Source organism: Corvus moneduloides, chromosome 2 (genome assembly GCF_009650955.1).
Source record: "Corvus moneduloides isolate bCorMon1 chromosome 2, bCorMon1.pri, whole genome shotgun sequence".
NCBI classification, from domain to species: domain Eukaryota; kingdom Metazoa; phylum Chordata; class Aves; order Passeriformes; family Corvidae; genus Corvus; species Corvus moneduloides.
This window is the reverse complement of record NC_045477.1, coordinates 1,974,536-1,990,599: the sequence shown is the minus strand read 5'-3', so window position 1 is coordinate 1,990,599 and position 16,064 is coordinate 1,974,536. Positions and strand designations below refer to the sequence as shown.

Genomic DNA, 16,064 nt, shown 5'->3' with positions numbered 1-16,064 from the left:
TTGAGGGAAGTTTGCAATTAGAGCCTTGTCTGCAGTGAAGGCTCAGCTAGAAAAGAGGTGGGTTGGTTTGTTGGGTTTTTTTCATCCATTTCACCATTATATGAATTGACTCAGTTCAATGAAAATCAAACAGTTCAATAAAATCTGTCATGGAAAATTATATGGAAGCCTGGTTTTGTGCTGCAAGATGCACTTGAGGATAGATGACACTGGAATGATACTATTGAGGAGGAAACCTATCAAAAACATAGAAAATTAGATGGCTTGATCCTGATCTCCTCTGTGCAATTTTGTCCTGATTGCAGATGTGAGTCTCCTCTGAGAAGTGAAAATTGTTCTGTGATCTAGGTCCCATACCCTACCTGAAGATTTAAAATGCTCTTCAGGGCAGCGACTGCTCCTTAAGCTCTACAGAAACCTGCTCCCTGGTAGAATCCAGGGCAGCAGCCATAGGGACTGTTTATTTTTGTTTTATTCTAAGGCATAGTAATTGTTTGGCTTCCTGTTGCAAGACACCTGCCTGCATTGTGCTACCCTACTGATCCAAGGCTGGGCTCTAAAGAGGCTGTTCCTGCCTGCTTATGTTTCCAGCTCCCTGGGCATGTGTCTGTGTTGTTATATCTTTCTCCCTATTGATTGTTTTTCCACTATTTTCTCTGCTTTTGTTTTTCCAGAGCTGAATCACCAAAGTTTACATAGTCTAGAAAAATAGATTTCTAAGTCAGACCTTCCTTCCTAATAGTTTGCTGTCTTGTGTTTCTTTTTTTTTCTCTTCCCACATTTGGCAATGCCTCAAAATCCACGTGCCAAGCATTGTATAAATAGGAGTAGTCATGGTGGTGCCCTGAGCAACTCACAGCTTAATTAAAGACAGGAAAACAAGAACTAAGTGTAAAACAATAGGAAAGAGGCTGAGGGCAACAGTAAATATGTCATGGATTTAAAATAGGCTCGATGTGCACAGTTGGTGCAAAGCTCCAAATCAAAAGCCAAATGGCTTTGGCACAAGCATTCCATGGAATCAAGTGACCCCTCAGCATTTCCTCTGCCTTCCCTTCTTCCCTTTGCCACTCGTGGAGAAGCTGCTCTGCTGTTTGCTCTGCCCCCGTGCAGATTAGAGGACATAAAGGAATTATAGAAGCTGCAGTCAGGAGGGCATTTCCTGAGCTATTGGCCCTGCTTTAAGCCTGGGTTTTTTCAGCAAAGAGTATTTTCAGCTCCTGAATCCCCTGCTATGCAGGTCCAGCTTGCCTACTGTGAGTGTCTCATATGGAAGAATCATAGCCAAACTCTGCTGGGTTCTCTATTTTTTTGCAGATGAGTGGGCAGAAGCTGGAGGTGTCCTGGCATGGCCTCTCTCCTCCTCTCACAGCCACACTGCAATGGCTTAGCAGTCTTCTGACAAGTTAAAGCTGCTGTCCTTGGAGTGCTGCAGGGAGATATCAACATTTCCCAGCACGACTCATCTGCTGATGTCCCATTACCTGTCCTACTCCAGCCACATCAAGGTACAAACACCAGGGTTCACTATTTCAGCAAGGGATCAGTGTCTGCATGGGGAGATGGAGGGCTTGGAGGGGAAAAAGAGGAGAAGGCAAGACAGGGGAAACACTGGTCCCCCCTGAGCCTCCTTTGCTCCAGGCTGAGCCCCTTTCCCAGCCCCCTCAGCCGCTCCTGGGGCTCCAGCCCCTTCCCCAGCTCTGTTCCCTTCCCTGGACACGCTCCAGCCCCTCCAGGTCCTTCTTGTCATTAGGGGCCAAAAACTGATCCCAGGAATTAAGGGGTGGCCTCAGCAGTGCCCAACACAGAGGACAATCACTGCCCTGGTCCTGCTGCCACACCACTGCTGCCACAGCCCAGATGCCCTTGGCCTTCTTGCCCACCTGGGCACACCTGGACTCATGTTCAGAACTACTGCCAATATTGGGGAAAAAATAAATTTTAGAAATTCACTTATTCTAGTCTCTTCGGAATGGATCTTTCAAGCCTCAGTTTTATTTTTGAAACCTGACAGATTTGCTGCCTCAACATCAGTAACCTAAAGAAAGCAAGGGTAACAATCAAAACTCAAAAATGCAAAATCTTGCAGGATACCTTATTTCACCTAAATGAAAAACCACACTACTTAGATACATTGAAAGTTTCCATGTTAAAAAGATGGCATTATTGCAGTGCCTTCTCAGATCCTGAGTCCTTGTTTCAGCTGAAATAGAGTTCCTTTTCTTGCTGGTAGCTGACACAGTGCTGTGTTTTGGATTTGATCTGAGAATAATGCTGATAACATACTGGTAGTTTAGTTTTTGCCAAACAGTTCTCACCCTAATCACCAAAGTGACTGATCCAGATAGAAATTCTACTGTGCTTATCTGACATGTGGAGAACAAATGATGACATAAGCCAAAATACACAAGAAACTTGCAGTAAAACAAATCCAAAGCCAGCCAAAGTCTGATCTCTGTGAAGCAGCTACTCTGCTGTGGGCAGTTGATTTCCATTAGGATACATTTGGAATATTTGCAAGAAGATTAGAATTAGAATTAATTAGAGTTAGAATTAATTGTGCTTTGCTTTGGGTGCTATCACAGAATCATAAATGCTTTGAGTTGGAAGGGAGATTTTATAACCCTGTTCCACAGGAGTTGGTTGTTAAATTGTTGAAAAATGGAGCCATTTAAAATTTTGAAGTAAAGCTAAAAAAGACAATACCTACTGCCTCTGAGAATTTCTCCACATTATTAAAATTGAGGTTTCTTAGTCTAATTCTTAGTCAAAGATCTGATTTGTTTTTGAAAGTTATACTGAAATGGGTATTTATGTTTGTGTTCATAAATCCATTTCCTTGAAGTAGTAATGAATGGTATTTGATGATGTTTTGAGCACTGAAGAGCTAAATTATTTTGGTTTTTTCGTCAGGGAGGACAAAAAAGAAAGCCATCTCTGTATGACGAATTAACTGCCTAATCTGTGCTTGCCTCAACCAGATTTTAGGGTATTATTTATGTTTTATTCCATGCTTTTTTTTTTTTTCCCCTCCTTTTCTTACCATCTGCAGAAACACTGGTGTACATAGCTGACATCTGGATTAAAAAATAAAATCTCTGAAGGCCAACATATTGACCCATAGGTTTTTACTTCCACTCTTAATATGACTATTATTTTCATTTGGTAAAGCTAAAGAAAGAAGGCTCACTCATAGAACAGATTAAATTTCCTGAAAGGACAAAGAGATATCAAAAAGCAAAAAAAAGAGTTTATACTGAGAGGATCTTAAGGAATAAATGTCAATGAACTGTCATGATAAATAAATTACAATCTGGCTCAATAATTCATTTCATTTTTTCTGGTGATGAAAAGATGGATGAAGAGAGAGGAAAAGTGACGATATTTATTTAAAGTAATCAAGAAGATCAATTACTCAGTGTTGTAAACAATTAAACTGAGCTGTGCTCATCCTTTCTGTTTGATGTGGATTTTTCTGGCTGGAGATTGGAGAAAATGCAAATTCCTGTATTAGGACAGGGAGTTTTCTTTTAGTATTATTTCACAGCTTTTTCAGAAATAAAAAAAGAGAATACAATAAAACATTTTTTTTCAAGTCTGAAAGGTTTTGAAATGGGAACCAGTTCGCTTCATAATACACTTGTACAACTCAGAGCAAATAGTAATTATAGAGATATGCAAATCAGAATTAAGAATTATAATTCCAAATTCACAACCACTTGTCTCAGATTTTGCTAATGATTCAGAATGAATAGATTGCATTTGATATGATGAAATTAGTAATAACCTACATAATGTTTCATGATTTAATGGCATTTATTTAATACATCCAAAGTACAGTTGTTGTTACTATTATTGTTATCATTATTTAATATTGATGCCTACTTATACAAGTATAGGTATTATATAGAACCACTTGCATAGAAATTTTCTTTTCTAATATCTAGAAATCAAAAATTTGATATCTGATATAAAATACACTAAAACCAAGAAACTCTTTCTGATTAACTCCTGATTAGTTTTTGGATTGAAATCCCAGTAAATAGGGCAGAAAACAAAGCATTAAAATAAATCACAGAATCCTAGAATACCAAGTTGGAAGGGATCTCAAGGATCATCTGGTCCAACCTTTCTTAGCAACAGCACAGTATGGACAAGACTGCCCAGCACCCTGTGCTGCTGAATCTTAAATTTGCCCAGTGGTGGAGAATCCAGCACTTCCCTGGGAAGGTTATTTCAGGGGCTGATTGTTACTGTGCAAAATTATCCCCTGGTGACCAACTGGAACCTCCCCAGGAGTAACTTGTGCACATTATCGCTCATCTTTTCCAAGGGACTCCTTGTAAAAAGGGAGGCTCCACCTTCCTTGCAGCCACCCTTTAGATGCTGGAACGTGGGGATAATGCTCTTCCAACCTATCCAGGTCTCCCTGCAGGTTTTTTCCTCTGGAGTGTTCCCTTCCCCACTCAGTTTTGTAATTTCTCTGCAGAAAAAACAAACAACTGTGAGGAAAATCTCTTCATCAATGTACAGAATGGGCTGACCACAATGTTAAAAATTAATATTAAAATTTAAAACTGCTTCTAACCTTGTTTATTTGTTTTCCAGAGCAGAGAACAGTGGGAACTCAATAAAAGGCACGCCAACTGGCCTTAAAAACATCTCACATGGAGAACTTACTTTCTCTGTTCTCTTGGCTTTCTCTCTCTGAATGTGACCAACTGTCCTCTAAACAGCTTCTTCCTTGTCTCCTCTTACTACCGAGGTTTATTGCAGAGATAAAGCAGAGGTCCAGACACCAAAAATCTGACTTTTGATCCCAGATCAACCACAGCCTTTTATGTGACCTTGGACCACTCATTTATCTCAACTTCAAAGGCAATAGGGAGGATAAAATTAATCACTGTGGTGCCCTCAGATGCTGTAATGGAAGGGTCACTCTCTGCTACCAACTACATTTTTTAGGGGGAAAACCAGACTAGGAGTATGCTGACATAAATTAAAAATGTATTATTCTCTCCTTTGTCCTGCCCCTGCCATCTGTAGAGTTGCCACCCAAAGCACAGCAAAAAAAAAGTTGTTCCATAAAACCTTTTATGTTACCAGATTTTAGTGACCTAGAAGGATGACCTCTTCCTGGAAATCCTGATGGCAGAAGCTCTTAGATATTGTAGAAAACTAAAATTTTCCGTGAAACTGTGCCTGAGTTCCATCTGTTTGTTCTGTGTTTGTTTTTACCTGGCTGTGTCCCTGTGCAAGATCCAGCTCACAGGATGGAAAAGGAGTCTCAGAATCTCACCTTGATTTTTCATTGGCAGCTTTTCCTCAAACACAAAAAAGTGCACCTTTATTTCAACCATACCTACAAAAGCAAGACATTATTATGCAAGGTATTTGTGTAGCTCTTTCTCTGTAACACAGCTTTTGAGTGGAAAAACAAAAGCATAGAGGTGTTTTCAATGTTATCTTGAAGACAATCTTGAATGAAACCCAGACCTGTTCTAAAAAGAGCCGGTTCCAAGGTGATTTTTGGCTATGCTGGGTAATGATGATAATACAGTTTTTTTAGCTTTTTTCTGTTGTGTACCATCTTGACTTACCTAAATACCTCTTCATAAAAGAGACACAGTTCAATGCTCTCAGCATTAAAAATTGCTGAGTTTCTGTGGTCTGCATTTTGCAAGAAGGGCTTGCTCAATCAAGGACCCCATGACCTCAAAATCACTTCAGCTGTGTTGCAGTCTTATGAAATCTGAAGCTTTTTATGGTTTATTCTGAACAGAATGGGAGGCAGAAAAGTGTTTTGTGGTGTGCCACAAGTGAAGTGTTGTGGAGGGAGAGGGGAGCAGAAACTGAGCCTGTAACTACTGATCTGTAATCTGGATTTGTTCTGAGATATATGTAAGGAGCCCTTTGAGAGCTCTTAACCGAATTCAAATAATCATCACCACAGAATCATCATGGAATGTCCTGGGTTGGAAGGCACAATAAAGATCAGGTTATTCCAACCCCCTGCCATGGGCAGGGACACCTTCCACCATCCCAGGCTACTGCAAGCCCTGTCCAACCAGGCCTTGGACACTTCCAGGGATCCAGGGGCAGCCACAGCTTCTCTGGGCACCCTGTGCCAGGGCCTGCCCACCTTCACAGGGAAGGACTTATTGCCAGTATCCAAACCTCCTCTCTGTCAATTTGAAGCCCTTTCCCCTTGTCCTGGGACTCCATGCGCCTGTAAATTGTCTCTCCCCATCTTTCCCGCAGGCTCCCTTATTTTTTATAAAAAGTTTGCTGGCCCATTCATAGGGATATTTGTTCACTGACTTGAGTGATTAAGATATCTTTTGTGAATGCAAACCCACCACCTACTTCTGTTCTATACCCAGCTGAGGAACTGTCCCTTCACAGAGGTGACACCCAGTTTTCCTGACCTTTCCGGAATCCCTGGAACAAAAGGGAGCAGTAAGGAGGGAGCTGTCACTGAGGCCACATTTGGGGGTGAGACGAAGTGACTACGCTGTCAATTGTCACAGGACAGGTTACTTTCAGACAGAAAATGACACTCTGCTGATCAGTGTGAGAGGAATTTTGGAGCTCAGAGAGCAGGAGTCACTGTGCCAGGGCAAACAGGGCTATTTAGTGCTCCCCTGCCTCTACACTGATATTGCTGACTCACAAACTGCTGAAATTTTCCATTGAAAAGGGATGACTGATGTTTTAATACTCTGATGAAATTATGTGAAAGTATACCAAGGCTACTTGATTGATTAGATGGCTTTTTTCCTGAGACTTTACATTTTGGTGGAGATCTCAGTCCCTGTCTAAAAAGAGATCAGTTGTTTCCTAACCCTTGCTCCTCACTTCTCTCACCTGTCATTGCTGCTGGCAGCAGAAAACCTTTTGCTTTTACATTATTGAGACTTCTTTTTTTCCTCAAATCAGATATTTCAGGCGTTTCAGCACATAATTACAGTGCTCTTTGGTGAATATCAGGAGCACCAGCAAGCTCCTAAAATTCAGATATCATGGCAGAATTTACAATGCTATCTCTAGACAGTAATTTTGTTGCTGCTTCCTAGATTTTTGGTGTATGAAAAGGCTTGCTATGAACAATTTTTCTTAGATTCAAGGGTGTAAAATTATTTTGATAAATAATGATTGGACTTGTATCAGAGGTGTAAAATGCTGCCCTAACTCTGTTGTTGGAGCTTTTGCACGCTGAATATAATGGGGTACAAAGCTGTTAAACCCTATATTTAAATACATAGACAAAGTTATAGATATTCATCAGAGTTTGATCACAATGCCAGTTGTGAGGTACTTTGTAACACCTGAAAATTATGCACAAAATAATTAAGAATCTCACTTAAATAGTGAGAGACTCTCGAAGTGTACCAAAGAGAAAGTTTCTATGAAAGCCCCTTTCACTTTAGAGAGGACCTGAGCAAGGGATCTGATGTAGGTTTTGGTTGTGCTTAACCCCTAGAAATAAAAATAAAAAGAAATTACAGAAGTTGATTTTCTGTAGAAGTGTCAGCATTTGCCAGATACCAAAGTGACACCATCTTGATTAAATTGCAGCTACACAGTTCTTTGATTCCCTGTGTTCTTTAAATCTTTTTTTCCACGTTACTCAGAACTCCTGTCTCTGATATCCATCTAATGCTTGCACGCATGAAGAGTCTGAAATGTTTATTTTAATCCCTTACAGGACACCACATTTCTAAAAGTCTATTTGCACAGCTCCTTCAATGCTCTGTGGGGCCATCACCCTGACTTTTCAAGCCATGAAAATGGTCCAAAATAAGATTTAAAGCAATGCAGTTGTCTTTTAATAGCATAGCAGGGAATGTGTTAACCCCAGACTGTGCAACAGCCCCAGTAACCCCATGGTCTGTGTGTTTATAGGCATCAGCTTTAATGGCCCATTGTGATACATGAGAGATATTAAAATCTTACAGTCACTGCCGGGTCATTTACAGTCAACAGAGGGCTAAAAGTGAAAGGTCAGGCCTAGGAGAGTTGGAAACTCTGCTAAGCAAACTCTGGAGCAGGGAATGGGCTGCTCCAGGGACTGCAGGCCATGGCTGATTTTTCGGCTGTTGTTGTTGTTCCTGGCCCGGGGTAAGTTTGTGCACAGCCCAAAGCGTCCAGGATGAAATATTCCCCTTTCTTCATGTCTAAATAAATGTGCACATGATCCACTGGAGGGTTTCTTTAGTTGAATACATTTACCTGGTATGTTTACTAGAGAAGGAGACTCGTTTTGTTTGATCAGCCCTTCCCAGGCAGGCTATTAAATGTGAGAGAATGATTTCCAAACTGGTTACTTCCCAGTGTGCTGAAGGTCGCGTTATGCCAAATACATTTTAGCCTCTGGGTACTGCCACTGCCGAGCGTGTGCTGCTGCGCTTGGGGATCAGCTCAGGTGCTGCCTCTGGAAACTGGATCATATGGAAAACAAGGCTCCAAAAAGAGCCCCGTCAGCAGGGCCAGCGGCGGAATCACTGATGAGTGAATATTTATGCTGCCCAGAAATGCCCATTTTATTATTTAGTTCCCTGAATAAGGCTATGTCTCTAAACCCAGTCTGTTTATTTCATCAGTGGGAGTCCAGGAGCAGCATGAAGCATGAAGAAGACCCCAGTTCCCCTTTCCCAGCACCCTGATGTAAAGGTGAAGGTGATGGAGGTAAATTCAGGTTCCTTTAAGCCACTTTTCCTTACTTTGTTGTGGGATCTGGCTCAGTCTCAACCAGCTCCCGTTGTGTCACCAGAGTGGGACCTCCTGTGACATAACTGATGCTTTCTGTATCTCTCTGCCTCTCATTCTCATTGGCCTTTGGTGGCTGAAAATGTGGGAACAGCACAACTTTCTCCGGTTACACAGCTGATAGTGGTTCCTGTGAGAGCTGGGGAGCACTGCCGAGACATCCCTTTCCATGAGTTATATCTCTTTCAGAGAGGTCAGGGAGCTGATTATGTCCTTTTAAGGTCTCTTTACTCTCATGGCATGGCATGTAGAAACCCTGGAATAACTGGGAATGGAGCAGGAGGCTGTAGGAATAACTACTGACTGAATTTTTGGTTGTGCCTTCAAAGCTACTGCCTCTCTTTTAGAGTGTTCTTTGTGAATGAGGGAAGGAAATGTTCTTTAACTGTATTCAAATGTTTAGATCAGCACAAAACTGTGGTGCTGGGGATATGTTTGCCCTTCTACATTCATGCAGAAGCTGGTTCCTGCTTTTTTGTGGAGTAGCAAGGGATTTTCAGAACCAGGCTTGTCTTGGTTGTGAAACTCAAAGTGCAGCAGCTCCAGCCACTGCCTTACATAAACCCTGTGTCTGTGCAATGGACTGCTGCCACTGTCCTGTTTAGAGCAGCAAGATTTCCTTTCTGACCTACTTTTCTGTTCATTGCCTTGAACCAGGCCCTCAGGAGCATTATTAGAGCATTTTACATCCTTCCCATGCGACAAAGCTGCCCCGACATCACCCAGCAGCCAAGGAATGATTCCGTCAGCCCAGAGGGATCCACAAGCTACTAAAGAGCTCCCTTGTCTTCTTTTCCTGCTGCAGCCAGCCCAGCAGATGGATTTAGTGTGCTCTAGAGGAGGCAGGGGCTCCTCAGGTGCACTGGAATGACCAGGAATATGAGAATGGTGCTCGCTCGAGGATTTGCAGGTCTATGCTGAGCATATCCCGGCCTTAATTTCCTGGGATGAACGGATATCAAGGGGAGTGATAGCAGTGGAGACAGCTTGGGCAGACAGGGTTATTGAATTATTTAGGTTGGAAAAGGCCTCCAAGATCACTGAATCCAGTCTGTGCTCGATCCCCACCTTGTCCCCAGCCCAGAGCACTGAGTGCCACATCCAGTCCTTCCCTAGACAACTCAGGGATGGGAACTCCAACACCTCCCTGGGCAGCCCCTTCCAAGGCCTGACCACCCTTTCCACGGAGAAATTCCTCCTGATGTCCAACGTGAACTTCCCCTGGTGCAGCTTGAGGCCATTCCCTCTCATCCTGTCCCTGTTCCCTGGGAGCAGAGGCCACCCCCCACCTGGCTACAACCTCTTTTCATGAGGAAATTGAAGGAATATTGAAGACATTGAAACAAAATGGAATTTCATAAACTTTCAAATGATCGTGGAATATGAAATGTGCAGCATTGGATTACACAAAAGTCCTTGTAAGAGCTGGAGAGAATGCTGTTAAACCCAAAATCTGCATCTGTGAAGATTTCCATGGAGTAAAAAGGGTGAGGATGGGAAAGACTCAGTTGTAGGTCTGTGTCTTAGTCTAGGTAGGTATCGAGGATGGCAAAGGGCTGTGATCAGTCCTTTCCCCTCTCAGAGCTGTGAAATCAGTGCCTCCTGATGTGTCCCTCTCAGAGCCATTCCAGACAGCACAGGTAGCCAGATCTGAGTCTTCTTAATGGTATTTAATAGAAACCATCAATTCTGTAGCATCATTTCCTACCCATAGCTTCTACTCTGTTACATTATTTTTTACATATTTACTGGAGACAAAATTTCACCCTCTGTTCTGCTCAATTCCTTGCAGGATGGCTGACACTGGGAGGGAAAATCAGTTTCAGCAGGCTTCTCTGCACAGGAGGAGAGAGCAGAGGATGGGAACTCTCCCAACAGACAGTCACAGGGATGCGGTTTCCTTGCTGAGGGAGTCCTGTTAGGCTGAGAGGAAGAAAACAACAGCAGGGGAGACGCTCTCAGCCAAAGGCAGACTTGAGGGCAGCTGATCTCGAGCGCATCCCGCAGTGATGAAGGAAGCGTGTCAAGGAAAGCGTGCAGGTGATCCATCATGTTTTGCCTACAGCTCCTTCACGAGTTCTATTCAGCTCAAAGAGTGCCTGGGTTAAGAAAATCTCCTGTAACACTCACCATATGTGCTTATGCATGCCCTGAGCTGCTGAGGAGTGTCCAAAAAGCTGGAATTTGGCAAAAAGAGGAAGTCTCCTCGGGTGGCTGAGCACGGTTTCACTGCCCAGAGTGATCTGTTATCCCTTTCCTGACAAATGCCCTCAAGAGTCTGTGCCTCAGGGATCAAAGAAGAGACTATTTTGCAATAGAAGTTTAAAGAGGTCACAGCCCCACTGTGGTATGACCTAAACCTGAGGCCTCACAGCTCACCAGGCTCTTATCCTGGCCATGGAAGCAACTTGGCCTGGCTGTTTTTATCCTGGTACATCTGTGCAAGTTTGGATCTTATTTAGGCATTATAATCAGACAGACTTCATGCAGAAATAAAAGTTAAGGTGTTAAAATCTGACATGCAAGGCACCAGTGAAAAAAGTTAACAAGAAGTTTCATGCACCTTGAAGCTTGAAAACCTCAGCATTTCTGTCAAAATGTTGTCTTTCTTTCTGTGACTTTGTAGCTGCTCAGAACTCCAAGGGATGTTTTATATTGCCTGTGTAACATGTTTGAATGGTTTGTATCTCAGAGCATCATAACTTCCACATCCAAGGCTGTCATCACAATTCCTGGTCATGATTTTGACAATGTTAATTTGAAAAGCCAGATATGTTCTGCTGATGGCATCCTAAGTACCCAAAATATTCCTGTAACAGCTTCCTGTGCCTTCTTGAGAGCCCTGCTGAAGGTGAGCACTGCTGAAGGTGAGCCCGGCTGAAGGTAATCCCAAAGATCCTGAAATCCCTGGGCCCCCAGGCAGATGTGTGGCACTCCTGGAAATGCTCCTATTGCCTGAAAAAAGCATGGACTGTGCTTACAGGGACCTTTTCTCAGCTGTCTGGCTGCTTGTGGCACATCCTGCAGAACAGTTTACCACTCATGCATTTGTTTGAGGGGCTGCAGGGCAAACAAATTCACTGGAATAATCGGGACTGGAAAAAAGAAAACACCCCACTCCCTGTTTCGCAATTATATTTTATCCTGAACTAGGTGTGTATGCACGTGTGGGTTTTTCCCTTCCCCTCAAATTTGGATTATTTCAGCAATCTGGATGACAGGATGAACTCAGATGCCGGGAGGGGCTGTTAAAGTTCAGAAGGGCAGGAATGAGCAGATGCTGGAGGGGAGGGGATGGGAAACATCAGGGATTGCTTTTGCCATGAGAATAACTCTCATGTGACAGCTTTTCCATGATTTTTCTGAAGTATCTGCTAACAGAGGGTGCCTTGTTCAGGAGGGAGAGGACAACCATGACTGGTGATGGCCATTAGTTCCTAAACCTTGAAATCTGTTTGCCCTACAGCATCTGGTAGTGCCTCTGGAACTTTGTGGTGCCAGAAATCAACCCCAGCTTGTGCTGTTTGTCTGGGCATGCTGCTGCCACTGCTCAAAGCAGCAAAGGAGGGCATTGTACTCGAGGAGGACAAGCTCTGTGCCCCTGCCTCGGGCTGGGGAGTCATTACACTGGCTGCTTAATTGCCGCAATACAAAAGGCTTTGAGAACTATTCAAGGGCACCAAGTACTCTCTACTTCTTAATTCTTTTCAAGCTGGCTTGTAAAGACAACATTGCCCATCCACTTCTAACCTGGAGGTGTACTCAATCGCAAATCCCGTTCAAAGGAAAGGACTTGAGAGAGTAAAGCTGACGAGATTTGTCCATAAGTACTGGTGGTTTTGACAACTGAATGGAGCTCACTTACTGGTTGTGTTTGCCAAAGAATATGTATGAACTTGAATCTTGGAGACTGAATGCAAAGTGATGTTTTTATATAAAAGGAACTCGAATCACTTTTACATATTTAGACATATGGTGCCAGTCTGGTACCAGGTGTAATGGAGACAGTTTAAATACTGCCTAGGACAAGTTTAGGTAATCTGAAGGAACTTTCATAATTCTACATCTTTCTCCTTTTCCCTCTTATCCTGAGGTAAACCCTGTGGTTGTTTCCTACACGATTTCAATTATTTCCCTGTTTTTCTGGTTGGGAACCCTTCCTGCACAGATTTCATGAGCTCATGAGAGACTTCAGAAGGGTCAGGACCAAGGTAAGGGGTGAGCACAGGGGTTGCTTAGGCCTCTGGCAAAAGACTCTGGAGTGAGAGAACAGGAAGAGGACACTCAGATGGCCCTGGGGAGGAGGTTGCCACAAAAAAAAGAAGTTTGCTTCTTTCTCTATGTCTTACCTCCATTCTTATTTGCAAGTTATTTGTTGATTAATCTGAATTTGGGAAAACTGGCTGTGTAAATAAAATTAGTGTGAACTCCCCAGTTCAGTTTGGAAAGCAGTGACATTATAGCCTATTAATTGGTGTACATTTTGTCACCTACCTGGACTTGTCACCCCCAACATCCTGGTGCTAAATTGGAAAGATATGGGTTTGATGGATGGGGTGTGACATGGATAAGGAATTGTCTGGATGGCTGACTTCAATAGTCAGCAGCTCGATGTCCCAGTGGAAACCAGTAACAAGTGGTGTCCCCCAGGGGTCCATACTGGGATCAGCATTATTTAATACAATCACCAGTTATATAAAAACAGAGAGAAGCTTTTTACTAAAGCCTGGAGTGACTGGACAAGAGGTGACATTTTTTAACTGAAAGAGGGTAGTTTAGAAAAAAAAATTATAATGAGGCTACTGAGACTAGGAAACAAGTCCTGAGTTAGCCCTTATTGCACATCTGCTTGTTTTGTGAACCTGAGAACAAAAACTAATGTTAAAAATTAAAAGTCTAAGTACTTTTATCACTCACCAGCTAAGCGAAGAAAGAAAATAAAAAAGCAACAACTTTTTCAAAAGTAGAATGATGAGAAAAACATTTCAATGGACCAAACACATCACGTTTCCATCTATATATGTTATTTTGAGCTTTTTATTTACCTGAGAAGTATTTATTTATCTCTAAATGACGCCCCATTACTTACAGATCCAGAAAGGAATACAACATGGATGTATTTCTTTTGTCTGAACTTTATTTGTAAGCTGAACAAAGTGGTATTCTCACCACATAAATTAGCACTGCAGGGCGCTGGTTCTTGAATGGGCAATGTCTGTCATGAAAGCCACTAACCCATGCCCTTGGCTTGAGTGAAAAGTCTGTAGAAAATTCATGTCTTTTTGATCTGGATAAAAAGTTCTTTAGATTGGGTAAAACTGTAATAGGGTCTTATGAAAATAAACAAATATATAAATTTCTGGCTGCACTACTATGGAAAAAAAAATGAAGGAGCAAACAGAAGCTGGGACTTTGGAGCTTCAGAGCTCTTCACCTTTGCTTGTTGAGTTGCTTTTTAGTATTTTGGAGTGGTTTTTTGAGCGTTGCATCCCAAGCTTCTGTGAAGTAATTACGCTGATGGTTCTGGTTTCTAATGTAGAGCACAGAGATCTGCAAAAGCCATTGGGCAAATTCTGCTGAGTCTTTCACCTCAGATCAGCAGCTCTCAGGTCATTAATCATGCTTTATAAGCTTTAATAGACTAAGTGTTTAAAAGACATCTGCTGAGTCTCAAAGAATAGAGTGCAGACTTTGCTTTTCTGAGATTTCTGTATTAGAGCAGCAATATTGTTGAGAGAAGAAAAAAATGACCCAACATAAAAAAGCTTGGCCTCTCTCTTTGGTTCCTGCCATGCTGCAGGAGAAGATGATCCCACAAGTCATTTATAATTGCAGACTGAGGAAATTAAGCTCACCAGGTATTAAATATTTTCTTAGATAAAGGCATTGTCACCACCATCACTTGCTCAGGCAGTGAGCACATAAAGAAGAATATAAAGAAAGAATATAAAGGAAGAAGTGCTTTGCAGTGATTGATGTGTGAATAAAACACAGTTTTGTCCTGCACAACACATCATGCATGCCTGAAAATCACTGCAGGTGACTGTCCTTTTGCTTATTTACTCTTTTTTTCTGATTCAGTCACTCAAACACATATTTTGGTGAAGGCTGCTTGCACACAAAGGCATACATTTAGTTTGTTTTGTCTCACATTTTAAGTGATGCTCTGCCAGGCGTGGAAGCTAGTTCTGAGTTGGGTTAGTGAGTCGGAAATATCCTTCTGCAAATACACCTTTGCACTTGTTACCTGCTCTCTTGTAGTTATTTTTTCCATATATTTTCCAGATATTTTACTGTGGAGTAGCAGCTTCTCAGTACCACAAAACACTTCCACAGTGGAAAGAGAGGACAGCGGTGGAAAGGAGCAAGCTCTTGGTTATGGATACAGGTTTGTTCCCAAACAAACAGCTGGGCAGGAAACAATCATGGGATGCTTTTGTTCGTGTCTTGAGTAAATTGTCCACTTTCATTCATTGCTGTGTTGACGTTATTTTGATTTTTGTGAGGGGAGTTTTCGTTTTGGCATGGTTTTTTTGGTTGGTTTTGTTGATGTGAATGAAGGTTGTGTGCTGAATTTGGATTTTAATGATAATTCTTAAATGAACCCTCCCTGAAAATACCAGTACTTAAGCTAAATGCTTGTCCTCTACCCCCACATTTACTCTTCAGCACAGAGGGTGCACTCAGGAAGTTCAGAACCTGCTGTTTGAAAGTGCTTTACCTAAAATGTATGAAATTAGGGCGAATTCTGCCTTCTCCCACACTTTCCTTTGAAGCACCCCAATTCCCAGGCTGACTGCAATCAGAGCTGTCTTTCCCCATTCCAAACACAGCAAAGCAGAGGCTGAAAGTGGGATGTCCTCGCCATGAAGCTGAGGAGCCACTTTCCTTCAGTCCAGCTGATATTTAAGGCCATCGAAACCCCCTCCAGGCTGTGTTAATGGGGCAAAATTTCCCATTTTGAGGTGGGACAGTTGTAACTCTGCTCTCCTGGTACTCCTGTGGAAGAGTTCTGCTCTGTGGGTGAGGGAGGAAACATCAGCTGCAGGGCTGCTGCTCATTTCCGATGTTTTTCTTACAATACTTGAACAAAGTGTCTTGTGCTGAGTCAGATTTTTCATCTGAGATGACTTTTCTTCCTGGATTTTTCTATTGGTTAGGGGAAAAAAAATGGGAATAAAATAAATAACACAAGAAATTTGCACGTAATCCAGAGTAATTTCCCCTTTCCTCTCCTCCCTGCATGTCTCAGTTTGGTACTGAAGACATTGATTTCTCTTCCAGCCCTTTGAGGC

The 16,064-nt window shown here is 42.4% G+C and overlaps 1 long non-coding RNA gene across 1 annotated transcript; it reads left to right on the top strand.

The window, feature by feature from the left end:
- The first annotated feature begins 1,098 nt into the window (after window positions 1-1,098).
- On the top strand, window positions 1,099-12,961 carry LOC116440473. Its single transcript, XR_004238628.1, has 3 exons — window positions 1,099-1,508; window positions 8,604-8,688; window positions 10,562-12,961. It is a non-coding gene; the product is annotated as an uncharacterized LOC116440473 (long non-coding RNA).
- Window positions 12,962-16,064: the final 3,103 nt, after the last annotated feature.